The sequence below is a fragment of the Canis aureus genome, chromosome 19 (assembly GCF_053574225.1).
Source record: "Canis aureus isolate CA01 chromosome 19, VMU_Caureus_v.1.0, whole genome shotgun sequence".
In the NCBI taxonomy this organism is placed as follows: domain Eukaryota; kingdom Metazoa; phylum Chordata; class Mammalia; order Carnivora; family Canidae; genus Canis; species Canis aureus.
In genome coordinates this window covers 53,180,069-53,191,905 of record NC_135629.1, presented here as the reverse complement: position 1 = coordinate 53,191,905, position 11,837 = coordinate 53,180,069, and the positions used below count along the sequence as shown (strand labels likewise).

The following is an 11,837-nucleotide window of genomic DNA, read 5'->3' as shown; positions in this document are numbered from 1 at the left end:
TTCTTTCTTTTTTTTAATAAATTTATTTTTTATGGGTGTTCAATTTGCCAACATATAGAATAACACCCAGTGCTCATCCTGTCAAATGCCCCCCTCAGTGCCCGCCACCCAGTCACCCCTGCCCTCTGCCCACCTCCCCTTCCCCCACCCCTAGTTCGTTTCCCAGAGTTAGGAGTCTCTCATGTTCTGTCTCCCTCTCTGATATTTCCCACTCATTTTTTCTCCTTTCCCCTTTATTTCCTTTCACTATTTTTTATAGTCCCCAAATGAATGAGACCATATAATGTTTGTCCTTCTCCGATTGACTTATTTCACTCAGCATAATACCCTCCAGTTCCAACTACGTCGAAGCAAATGGTTGGTATTGTCATTTCTAATGGCTGAGGAATATTCCATTGTATGCATAGACCACATCTTCTTTATCCATTCATCTTTCGATGGACATCGAGGCTCCTTCCACAGTTTGGCTATTGTGGACATTGCTGCTATAAACATCGGGGTACAGGTGTCCCGGCATTTCATTGCATCTGTATCTTTGGGGTAAATCTTCAGCAGTGCAATTTCTGGGTCATAGTTTGCCTTCTTTCTGATTCTGGGATCTCCAGATTGAGGGTCTCAAAACTCCCTTTAATGTGAAAGAAAAACGAGTGGCTTTATTTAAAGTCAGCAGGAATCATGTAGAGTGTGTCTACCCTGTACACCGTCTCCAAACTGAGGAGGGTCTTTCCCTCCATATCAGGGGCAGATCAACCCTCAGCTTTGAGGGGGATGTCGCGCAACTCTGGTTTGGGTGGTCTCAGTTCCAACCCACAGAACTGCAAGCAGCCATTTGACATCCCGAATTAGGCCTCTGTGCTCTCATCTCTATAATGGGGATGTTTGTTGAAGATGCACTTGGACAATGCTCTTAATACAAACTATTAATACAGGGAGGGCTCTTGTTCTCCAGCTCACGAAATGCCTTGAAGGTTCTAATTGTATAAACATTCTCCCTAAATTTATATTGTTCTTCTAAAGCCTAGAACCTGTATCATTGTGAGGTCTCCTGTCCTGCCTCCTGCTTACATCACTGTGGGGCTGGGAGTCCCTGGGTAGACTCCAAATCATGATCCTCTTGGGGGTTCATGGTGATGCTGCTGACATTAGGTCTCTCCTTGTCCCACCCACTGTGAAGATGGGTCCATCCTGAACATGTATGAGACCTGAAGATATGGGTAAGCATTATGGGGAAAATGGGAAAGCCCATCGTGCTAATCTTCCCAGGTAGAAACATCTTCCCCATCACCACCTTCCTGCTCACATGCCCAGCCTTCAACACCACCCAGCAGGTGTGGACCAGCTGTTCATCAGGTGAGCACCCGCCCCTCCTCTGCACAGTGGTGGTTCTGCCCACTGCATGCTGTGTGTGTGTCTTGTGAACATCACTGCATCTCTCTGAGCCTCAGTTTGTTCCTCAGGAAAGTAGGGTCACAGATGATCAATCTCAAAGGGTTCTTGTAGGAACTAATGGGATAATCCTTGGAAGGTGCTTACCTGGTGCCTGGCTCTGCATAAAGGGCTACTGGACGTGCTGTGGTTGTTCTTGGTTATTAGTTCTCTCTTCTCCATGAAAAGCCATCACTGGCCTGTGGCCTTTCCAAATTTGGAAAATCATACGGAAAACAACTTTTTCTTCCCCCCCATGAGTAAAGGAAGGTTGAGATTTTATCTGGTGGGTCCTGGTCCTTGTCCGTGGTGTGGCCAGATTCGGGATCTCTGGGGGCAGCAGAGGGCTCCTGGCCCACTCAGATATCTGGGAAGGTTCTGGTTGGAGTTAATTCAGTCAACAATGTATCTTAAGCACCCACTCCCTACATCCAGACACTATTTTAGACACTTAGCATAACTCAGTGAGTGAGGCAGACACAGTTCTTAGGCCCTAATTCTATTTGGACAGACATTCACACCAGACATCTAGTCTGTGTTGTCTGGATTGACAGGAAAAGGGGTGTGTTTGGTCCTGAGCACATGGGAGCAGTTTGAGAGCAGGAGGCCCTGGTGGTGGGATGTAGTGGTGCTGGCTGGATGGCTCCAGGAGGGTGAGAAGTTAGCAGAATTAGCAGGTCTCTGGCTTCCATGCCGGTCCATCAGCTGGCAGTAATCTTCCTCCTGGCTGGTGGGTGAACAGGGCGGGTTTGATTTCCTTTCTTCCTAAGCCAGCTCATTCTGCCCTCAGGAAGCCAGGCCCCCACTCCTCCTTCTGTCTTCATTGAAACCCCAGGGGAGGGCACACTGCCTACACCAGGGATGGGTGCTGCGGGATCCCATGGGCCAGGGGGCAGAGAGCCTGCCTAGCCTTGGGTCTGAATCTCTGACATGGGACAGTGCTTTCCGCAACTGCCCACTCTGCCCCTCTACCAGTCACTGCTAACCAATCCCAGTGGGAGTCTCAGCCCATGCCTAGCTGGCAATGACATATCCCCCGCATGGGGATGAGAAGTATCAACAGAATGGATAGATTCTTTTTTTTTTTTAATGAAATCTTAGAGATTTCTTTTTCTTTAATTTTTATTTATTTATGATAGTCACAGAGAGAGAGAGAGAGAGAGAGAGAGAGAGGCAGAGACACAGGCAGAGGGAGAAGCAGGCTCCATGCACCGGGAGCCCAACGTGGGATTCGATCCCGGGTCTCCAGGATCGCGCCCTGGGCCAAAGGCAGGCGCCAAACCGCTGCGCCACCCAGGGATCCCAGAATGGATAGATTCCTAATGGATCCTTCCTGATGGGAAGTCAGAACTTTCCATGTAAAAGAGGAAGCAAAGGGTTACCACACAGTGCCCTGGACACCCCCTACTCTTGCAGTCTGGGTCTCTTTCCTCAGTGGATGAAGAAAGGGTTCTGTGCAGGGAAAGCCCTGAGGAACTCCTAGGGAGGTGAGGCTTTTGGCATGACTGAGCTTTGACTGGGGTTAGAGACCCCTGGGGGGCTGGGGCAGGCAGGAGCCACTCAGCCAGGCACCTCTTGACACCCCAACCCTCTCCCTGGCTGGGGGTCCTGGATGCCCATCAAGAACCCAGAGGATGGGCCCCTGGTTAGTGATGGGGCTGGGGGTGGGTAAGGCAGGGGAACAGGAGGACAGGGCCTGTGGCCTCTGGGGCCCCTCAGCATCTCATAAGTCATTCTGGAAGCCGGGGCGTCATGCTCATCTTAGGGATGAGTGAGGGGAGGGCCCACATAAGCCACCATCCTGGTTCTCGGGGCAGAAGGAGCTCAGTGCTGCCTGACTGCAGAGCTGCAGGAGGCTGTGTCCGAGCTGGACCTGGCCTCTCCCTCAGGCCCTGCCATCAGAGGAGTGAAGCCAGGGCCTTCAAAGTCAGGAAGCACACCAGTGGGCCAGCAACCCCTTTCTGTCTGAGGCCTCAGTCTCCCTGTCTGTCATCAGAGAGGGTTGAGCTGGAAGGTCTGGACCCCGGCTCCTTTCTCCCCCTTCTCTGGAGCCCAGAGCCTGGCAGCAGGTAGGGTCCCCTCTCTGCACTTGCCTGCCCCCTGATGGACCCTGGATGTAGCGCAACAGAAGAAGCAGTGAGGATGCTGGTGGTGATGGGCTAAGGGACTGTTTCTGATGGAATCTGGATGTGGCTTTCCAGGGGTAAAATGATCAACTTCCAGAAAAACAGCGAGGTCAGCTGCTGTGGCCTCACTGCACGGACAGTGGAGTGTGGAAACCAGAGACCCTTCTGGGGGAGGATCTTCTCTGGCCTCCTTCCTTGGGTCTACACCCTGTTCTCTGCCCCAGGAATAATTAGGGAGATCAGCTGCTCCATGGGGTTGCAAACTATTACAACCTGGAGCTAAGGAGCAATTGGGGGCATGGCTTCAGGCTTGGTGTCCCCCTAGCGAGGATGAGAGGGGAGGCTGCACAAGATTCCAGTGAGGGCAGGGTGGACCTTCCCTGATGGCCAGCTCTAGAGAGCCTGTGGCTGTGGCCCGGGCGCAGCCGAGACCTGGTTGCACGCCGGCACGCTCTGGGAGGGCCACCTGAGGTGTGGCTCCTGGTAGCTCACAGGTAGGTGCCCCTCTGTGCTGCAGCTACAGCCCCTGCCAGTGGGTCAGCAAGATTGGGTGGTTCTTCAAGGCTGAGAAGAACTTGCCATCTTCAAGTGGGGTGCTGAGTGAGTATCCTGGCCACCGTGGCTGAATGCAGGTGCTCAGTAAGGCTCTGGGCGGGGCGTGGGTCGGGGGTTTCTGGCAGCTGGCACAGGGACCCTAGCTCCTCTCTTCACCAGTCCCATGATGGGTGATCCCCCTCACCTTCCTGAACACAGTTTCCTCCATCGTGAGCGTGGGGACGACCATGCCCCAGCTCCCTGACATCCCTACCTTGGTGCCTAGCTCCCCCCGGCAAGGGCAACATTTGTTGTAAGTTGTGAATATTAGAGGCTTGTTTCTTTACGGCCTGGGAGTTGTGGTGTGGTTCTTTCACTTCCTGGGCTCATTTGTTAGGCATACAGAATCTCACCTTTCTCCTTGAATTAAGAACTCTTTTATGGGACACCTGGGAGGCTCAGTGGTTGAGCATCTGCCTTTGGCTCAGGGCGTGGTCCTGGGGTCCCGGGATCGAGTCCCGCATCAGGCTCCCCACAGTGAGCCTGCTTCTCCCTCTGGATGTCTCTGCCTCTCTCTCTCTCTCTCTCTGTGTCTCTCATGAATAAATAAATAAAATCTTAAAAAAGAATCTTTTGGGACATCAGCTGATTGTATGGGGAGAAGGGCCAGCCCTTGGTTCCTGAAGACCACCTGAGTCCCCTGACTCTGGGGGCAGGTTCATTTCAGTGTCTCTCATCGGGCTCAGGAGCAGAGATGGCCCCTCAGAACTCCTGGGATTTTGAGGTTGGAGGCAGTTCCCTGGGCAGAGCAGCAACCACCGAAATGTGGGCATCTTGAAAAATAGCGCAGGGCCATGTCCTGCACCAGGATGGTGACGGCCTTGCAGTAGCTCCAGAAACAGAGGAGCATGTTCTGCTTCTCTTGTTGAGGTTCCTTTGGACCAAATATTAGGAAACTGTGGTTTCCTCACTCAGCCTCTGGAACTGCATCAGCCGTAAGGGAAAACAATATAGAAAGGTCAGAACGAGAAAAGAACAAGAGAGAGAGAAAAAAAAGGAAGGTCAGAATGTGCATGTGGAAGGAACAAGGCCAGCGGGAGGGCGAGCAGGACTTTCCATCCTCAGGCCCCTCTAGGGGCTCCCTGATTGACCCTTTACCTACATGTGAGTCTCCTGGGAGCCTTGTCCACGACCTCTGAATTCCTTTTCCTGTTTGTCCCCTATCATAGGGAGTGATTTGTGATGCAGCTTTTCAGGCTACAGCTGGGTCTCATTCCCTAAATATCACGGCTCCCTATGAATTAGAGTTTCCAGTATCTTCTTTCTTTCTTCCCTCCCCTCTCCCTTCCCTTTCCCTCCCTTCTCCCTTCCCTCTCTCTTCCCTCACTTCTCTCCCTTCCTTCCTCTCTCTCTCTCTCTCTCTCTGCGCCTCCCTCTCCTTTTTATTTCTTTTCTATTTTATTTATTTATTTATTCATGAGAGACACAGAGACATAAGCAGAGGGAAAAGTGGGTCCCTGGGGGGAACCTGATGCGGGACTTGATCCCAGAACCCTGGGATCACGACCTGAGCCAAAGGCAGACACTCAACCACTGAGCCACCCAGGTGTCCCCATACTCTTGGTTTTGAAGGGGGAAAAATCGAATAGAAGCAGAAAGAAGAAAAAAGGGAAATCTGCACATAGATGGGGCAATTGTATGAAGTAAAGGAGAATAAGAAAGAGTTACAGCAAATGGGGTACTTACAACATCCAGCCTCATTTGCCAGGGAAGCCCCGTGGAGACAGCCGGGCTGGAGCCCTGACTGAGAGACCTGGGCCAAGCGTGTCCTCCCCCAGGGGAGACTTCAACTGAGCATATTAATAGGGCAGGTGGCCAGGTCTGAAGTACATTTGTGTGACTTCTTAGAGTTTGGAGCGAGCTGCATTTCTGTGTCATCATGCTTTTACATCTTCAAGGAGCCTGAGCTACGGGTGCTTGCCTTCCCTCCTAGATTCCATTCTGGGGGTGGGGTGGGGGAGGGCAGCCCAGCCTGGAGCAGGAGGGGATATAGGGCAAGATTTATAGCTCTTGGCGTCCAGACCAGAAGGCCCAATCTTGACCGGCTAATGTTAAGTAATCAGGCTCCCAGGGTCACTTATGCAGCATGAGTCTCACAAACAACATTCTTGAGCCTGCCTGCTCTATGCAGGCCGGGAGGTGGGGGGTGGGTGGGTTATGCGGGACGCATCCCAGAAACCCCCGTCCATACAGTACACCATCTCCTGGGCAGAGGCACCCCAGGCATCATGTGATTGTCAAGCTCTGGAATATTCCTTTCCTAAAGTCTGCGGGTTACAATGTGGGTAAATACTGTCAACTTCATTGCATCAGTAGCTTCTCATGCATAATAATACATTATGAACGTAATTTAAGTAAATTTACATTATTTTAATAACTTCCAATGTCATTTCAAATGGATATGCCAATATTTTTTTTTGCCATTCTTCCTTATTTTATGTTGACAGTAAATAAACTATGATCAATTCTTTTTAATAAACTCTGAACATTTCTCAGATGTAGATATTTGTAAAATTGTTGGATCCGAAGAAACATACATAAAGCTTTGGTTTAGGTTGCCAAGTGCCAGCTGGGAGAAACAGCAGTTTATAATGCCACAAGTAGAGTCACCCATTTCCTAAATTCTTGCCAAACTAGATATCCTATTTTTTTGTATAACCTGGGAGACATTTCCTAAGTTCTTGCCAAAATATATATTCTAATTTTTGCATCACTTGAGAGACATTATTTTAATTTGTTCCTCTTTGCTGAGGTACAAATATTATTGCCTACATTTATAGGCAATATTGCCAAGAACTTAATATTTTTCCCTATGTTTATAGGTCATCGTATGTATTTGTGAATAAGTATTCATTGCCCTTATCTTTAATGATCTTTCTCCTGAGGTGTTGGGTCTTCTGGTTATTTATCCATTATACTCTTTATGTCATAATGACCTGAGCCCATTGTCATGGATTTAATTGTTTCTTTCCAGCTTCTGTTTTGCCATTTGATTGTGTGATGGTGTGGAGAATTTAAAAAGTGCTCACATTTATATAGTTAAGTCTTTTATTTTTCTACTTCTGCTTTATTATTTCACGGACCTCAAGAGTTACGACAATGTTGAATTTTTAAAATAAGCTTTAATTATTTTTAAGATTTTATTTATTCATGAGAGACCCAGAGAGAGGCAGAGACATAGAGGGAGAAGCAGGCTCCCTGCTGGGAGCCTGCTGTGGGCTTGATCCCAGGACCCTGGGATCTTGACCTGAGCCAAAGGCAGATGTTCAACTACTGAGCCATCCAGGCACCCTTTAAAATAAACTTTATTGGGATATAAGTCACATAACATAAAATCCAGGCTTGTGCAGTGTACAATCAATAGTCCTTGGTATATTCACAGAGTCGTGTGACGGTCACTATGATCTAACTATGGAATATTGTCATCACCCTCAAATGAAATCCCATACCTGCTACTGATTTCCTTCAGTTTCCTTCTCTTCCCAGCACTAATCAATGATTGCTATGCATTTTCCTATCTTGCACATTTCATATAAATGGAATTAGGTCATATGCAGTCGTTTGTGAGTGGGTTCTTTCACTTACTTTCCTTATGGATTTCCTGTCTTGATGGTCTATTGTTGAAAGTGTGGTGTTGAAGTCCTTTACGATTACTGTATTGTCTATTTCTCCCTTCCGATTTGTTAGTATTAATATATTTAGGTGCTCCCATGAGGTAGGATCTATGTAGTAAGTTTTTTGTAGATGTGTTTTTACCAAGTTGAGGAAATTCCCTCTGTTGCTAATTTGCTAAGATTTTATTAGTAAAAAATGCCAGAGTTTTTGCTTTGCTACACATTTATCTGCATATACTTAGATGATCATGTGTTTTTTTTCTTTTGAGAATATAGTAAATTACATTGATTTTTTTCAATGTTAGAACAACCCTGAATTCCTAAGATAAACTTGGAGTTGTCATGCATTATCAAATATATATATGAATCAATTAGCTGAAATATTGTTAAGAAATTTTGTACCTAAGTTATTGAAAGACATTTGCTGTGGTATTATTTTCTGGTTTCTGGTTTTGATATTTTGGTAATGCTAGTTGCATAGAATGGGTCAGAAAGTATTACATTTTATTCTGTTTTCTGGAGGAGTTTGTATAGAATTGTATAGAAATATTTGGGAAAAGTCATAAATTTTCTTTTAACCCTTGGATTCTGGGATACATTTTACTATATCATAAAATTTTATTAAAATTTTTTAAAATTAAATTTAGTTAACAAATAGTGTATTATTAGCTTCAGGGGTAGAATTTGGTGATTCATCAGTTGATACAATACCCAGTGCTCATTACATCACATGTCCTCCTTACTGTCCATCACCCAATTACTCCATCCCCTCACTCCCCTCCCCTCCAGCAACCCATTTATTTCCTATAGTTAAGAGTCTCTTATGGTTTGCCTCTGTTTTTTACTGTATTTTATTTTTCCTTTCCTTCCACTATGTTCATCTGTTTTGTTTTTTAAATTCCACATGTGAATGGAATCATATGCTATTTGTCTTTCTCTGACTTATTTTGCTTAGCATAATACTCTCTAGTTTCATCCATGTCATTACAAATGGCAAGATTTCCTTCTTTTCGTAAGCGGAGTAATATTCAACTGTATACCACTTCTTTATTCCTATGTCAATGAACCTCTGGGCTCTTCCACATTTTGGCCATCGTGGACATTGCTGCTATAAACATTAGGGTGCATGTGCCCCTTCAAATCACTATGTTTGTATCCTTTGAATAAATATCTAGTTGTGCAATTGCTGGGCCATACATATGTTAGCTCTATTTTTACTTTTTGAGGAAGCTCCATACTGTTTTTGAGAGCAGCGACACCAGTTTTCATTCATACCACAATGTAAGAGAGTTCCCCTTTCTTTGCATTCTCACCAATATCTGTTGTTTCCTGTTGTTTAAGTTAAATCTAGTCATTCTGACCCACGTGAGGTGGTATCTCTTTATGGTTTTGATTTGTATTTCCCTGATGCCAAGTGATGTGGAACATTTTTTCCATGTGTCTGTTGGCCATTTGTATGATTTCTTTAGAGAAACGTCTGTTCATGTCTTCTGCCTATTTCTTTTTTTAAAAATTTTTTCAAAAAATTTATTCATGAGAGAGAGAAAGAAAGAGAGAGAGAGAGGGGCAGAGGGAGAAGCAGGCTCCATGCTGGGAGCCCGATGTGGGACTCGATCCTGGGTCTCCAGGATCACACCCTGGGCTGAAGGTGGCACTAAACCACTAAGCCATCTGGGCTGCCCAGTCTTCTGCCTGTTTCTTGATTGGATTATTTGTTTTTTGAGTGTTGAGTTTGATAAATCTCTTATAGATTTTGACCCTTTATCTGAGATGTCATTTGCAAATATCTTCTCCCATTCTGTAGGTTGCCATTTAGTTTTGTTGACTGTTTCCTTGCTGTGCAAAAGCTTTTATCTTGATAAAGTCCCAATAGTTGATTTTTGCTTTTGTTCCCTTTGCCTTTGGAGATGGGCCTAGCAAGAAGTTGCTGCAGCTGAGGTAGGTCAAAGGGGTTGCTGCCCATGTTCTCCTCTAGGATTTTGATGGATCTTGTCTCACATTTAGGCCTTTTGTCCATTTTGAGTTTATTTTTGTGTATGGTATAAGAAAGCGGTCCAGTTTTATTCTGCTTGTGGCTGTCCAATTTTCCCAACACTATTTGTTGAAGAGACTCCTTTTTTCCCCACTGGATATTCTTTCCTGCTTTGTTGAAGATTAGTTGACCTTAATGTTGAGGATCCATTTCTGGGTTCGTTATTCTGTTCCATTGATCTATGTGTCTGTTTTTGTGTCAGAATTATATTTTCTTAATGATTACAGCTTTATAATACAGCTTGAAGTCCAGAATTGTGATGTCTCTGGCTTTGGTTTTCATTTTCAACATCACTTTGGCTATTCAGGGTCTTATCAGGTTCCATACAAATTTTAGGATTGTTTGCTCCAGCTCTGTGAAAAATGCTGATGGTATTTTGGTAAATATTGCATTGAATGTGTAGATTGCTTTGGGTAATGCAGACATTTTAATGATATTTGTTCTTTCACTACATGAGCATGGAATGTTTTTCTATTCCTTTGTGTCTTCTTTAATTTCTTTCATAAGTGTTCTATGGTTTTCAGAGACTGATCTTTGCTTCTTTGGTTAGGTTTATTCCTAGGTATCTTATGGTTTTTGGTGCATTTATAACCGGGATCAATTCCTTTATTTCTTTTTCTGCTGCTTCCTTGTTAATGTATAGAAATGCAATAGATTTTTGTAAGTTGATTTGACATCCTGTGACTTCGCTAAATTCCTGTATCAGTTCTAGCAATTCTTTGGTGGAGTCTTTCAGGTTTTCTGCGTAAAGTATCATGTCGTCTGCAAAGAGTGAAAGTTTGACTTCTTCTTTGCTGATTTGGATGCCTTTTATTCCTTTTCATTGTCTGATTGCTGGGGCTAGGACTTCCAGTACTGTATTGAACAACAGTGGTAGGGTGAACATCCCTGTCATGTTCCTGACCCTAGGGGAAAATCTCTCAGTTTTCCCCTGTTGCGGATATTTGCTGTGGGTCTTTTGTATATGGTTTTTGTATTGTTGAAGGATGTTCCCTCTATCCCTACATAGTAGAGGGCTTTTTTTTTTTTTTAATCAAGAAAGGATGCTGTAAACGGGTGACGGGCACTGGGTGTTATTCTGTATGTTAGTAAATTGAACACCAATAAAAAAAAAAAAAAAAAAAAAAAAAAAAAAAAAAAAAGAAAGGATGCTGTATTTTGTCAAATGTTTTTTCTGCATCTATTGAGAGGATCATATGGTTCTTGTCCTTTTATTAATATGGTATATCACATTGGTTAATTTGTGGATATTGAGTCACCCTTGCAGCCCAGGAATAAATCCCACTTGGTCATGGTGAATAATCCTTTTAATGTACTATTGGATCCTAGTAGCTAGTATCTTGGTAAGGGTTTTTGCACTCGTGTTAATCAGGGTTATTGGTCTACAATTCTTTTTGTTTTGTATTCGGTTTTGGGATCAAGGTAATGCCGACCTCATAGAATGAGTTTGGAAGTTGTCCTTCCATTTCTATTTTTGAAACAGCTTCAGAAAAATTGGTATTAATTCTTCTTTCCATGTTTGGTAGAATTCCTCAGAGAAGTCAACCAGCCCTGGACTATTGTTTGTTGGTAGATTTTTGATTACTGATTCAATTTCTTTGCTTGTTACAGGGCTGTTCAGGTTTTCTACTTCTTCCTATTTCAGTTTTGGTAGTTTATAAGTTTCTAGGAATGCATCCATTTCTTGCAGATTGCCTAATTTCTTGGTACATAATTGATCATAATCTCTTATAATTGTATTTCTTCAGTGTTGGTTGTGATCTCTCTTCTTTCATTCATGATTTTACTTATCTCAGTCATTTTTCTGTTTGATAAGTCTGGCTAAGGGTTTTGTCAAACTTACTATATTGTTCCCAAGATTGTGAATCCGAGAATCCACCAAGGAGCCGACACCGATGCAAGTACACAAGGGTTTATTAACAAGCTGGAGCTTGGGTCCAAGTATACCCAACACAGCGGAGCAGGGACTTGGACCCCGAGGTGGGTTACAGCTGGGTTTTTATGGGCTAGTCTAGGGGATTTTCAGAAGGCTAATGGAGGAATTTT

General features: G+C 44.7%; 1 long non-coding RNA gene across 1 annotated transcript in view; it reads right to left on the bottom strand.

Annotated features, from left to right (window-relative positions):
• Positions 1-1,748: 1,748 nt before the first annotated feature.
• LOC144290652 (uncharacterized) overlaps positions 1,749-11,837 on the bottom strand; it is a 50,009-nt gene continuing 39,920 nt past the window's right edge. The window contains exon 3 of the long non-coding RNA XR_013358234.1: positions 1,749-2,152. This is a non-coding gene — a long non-coding RNA (uncharacterized LOC144290652). The remainder of the gene's footprint in view (positions 2,153-11,837) is intronic.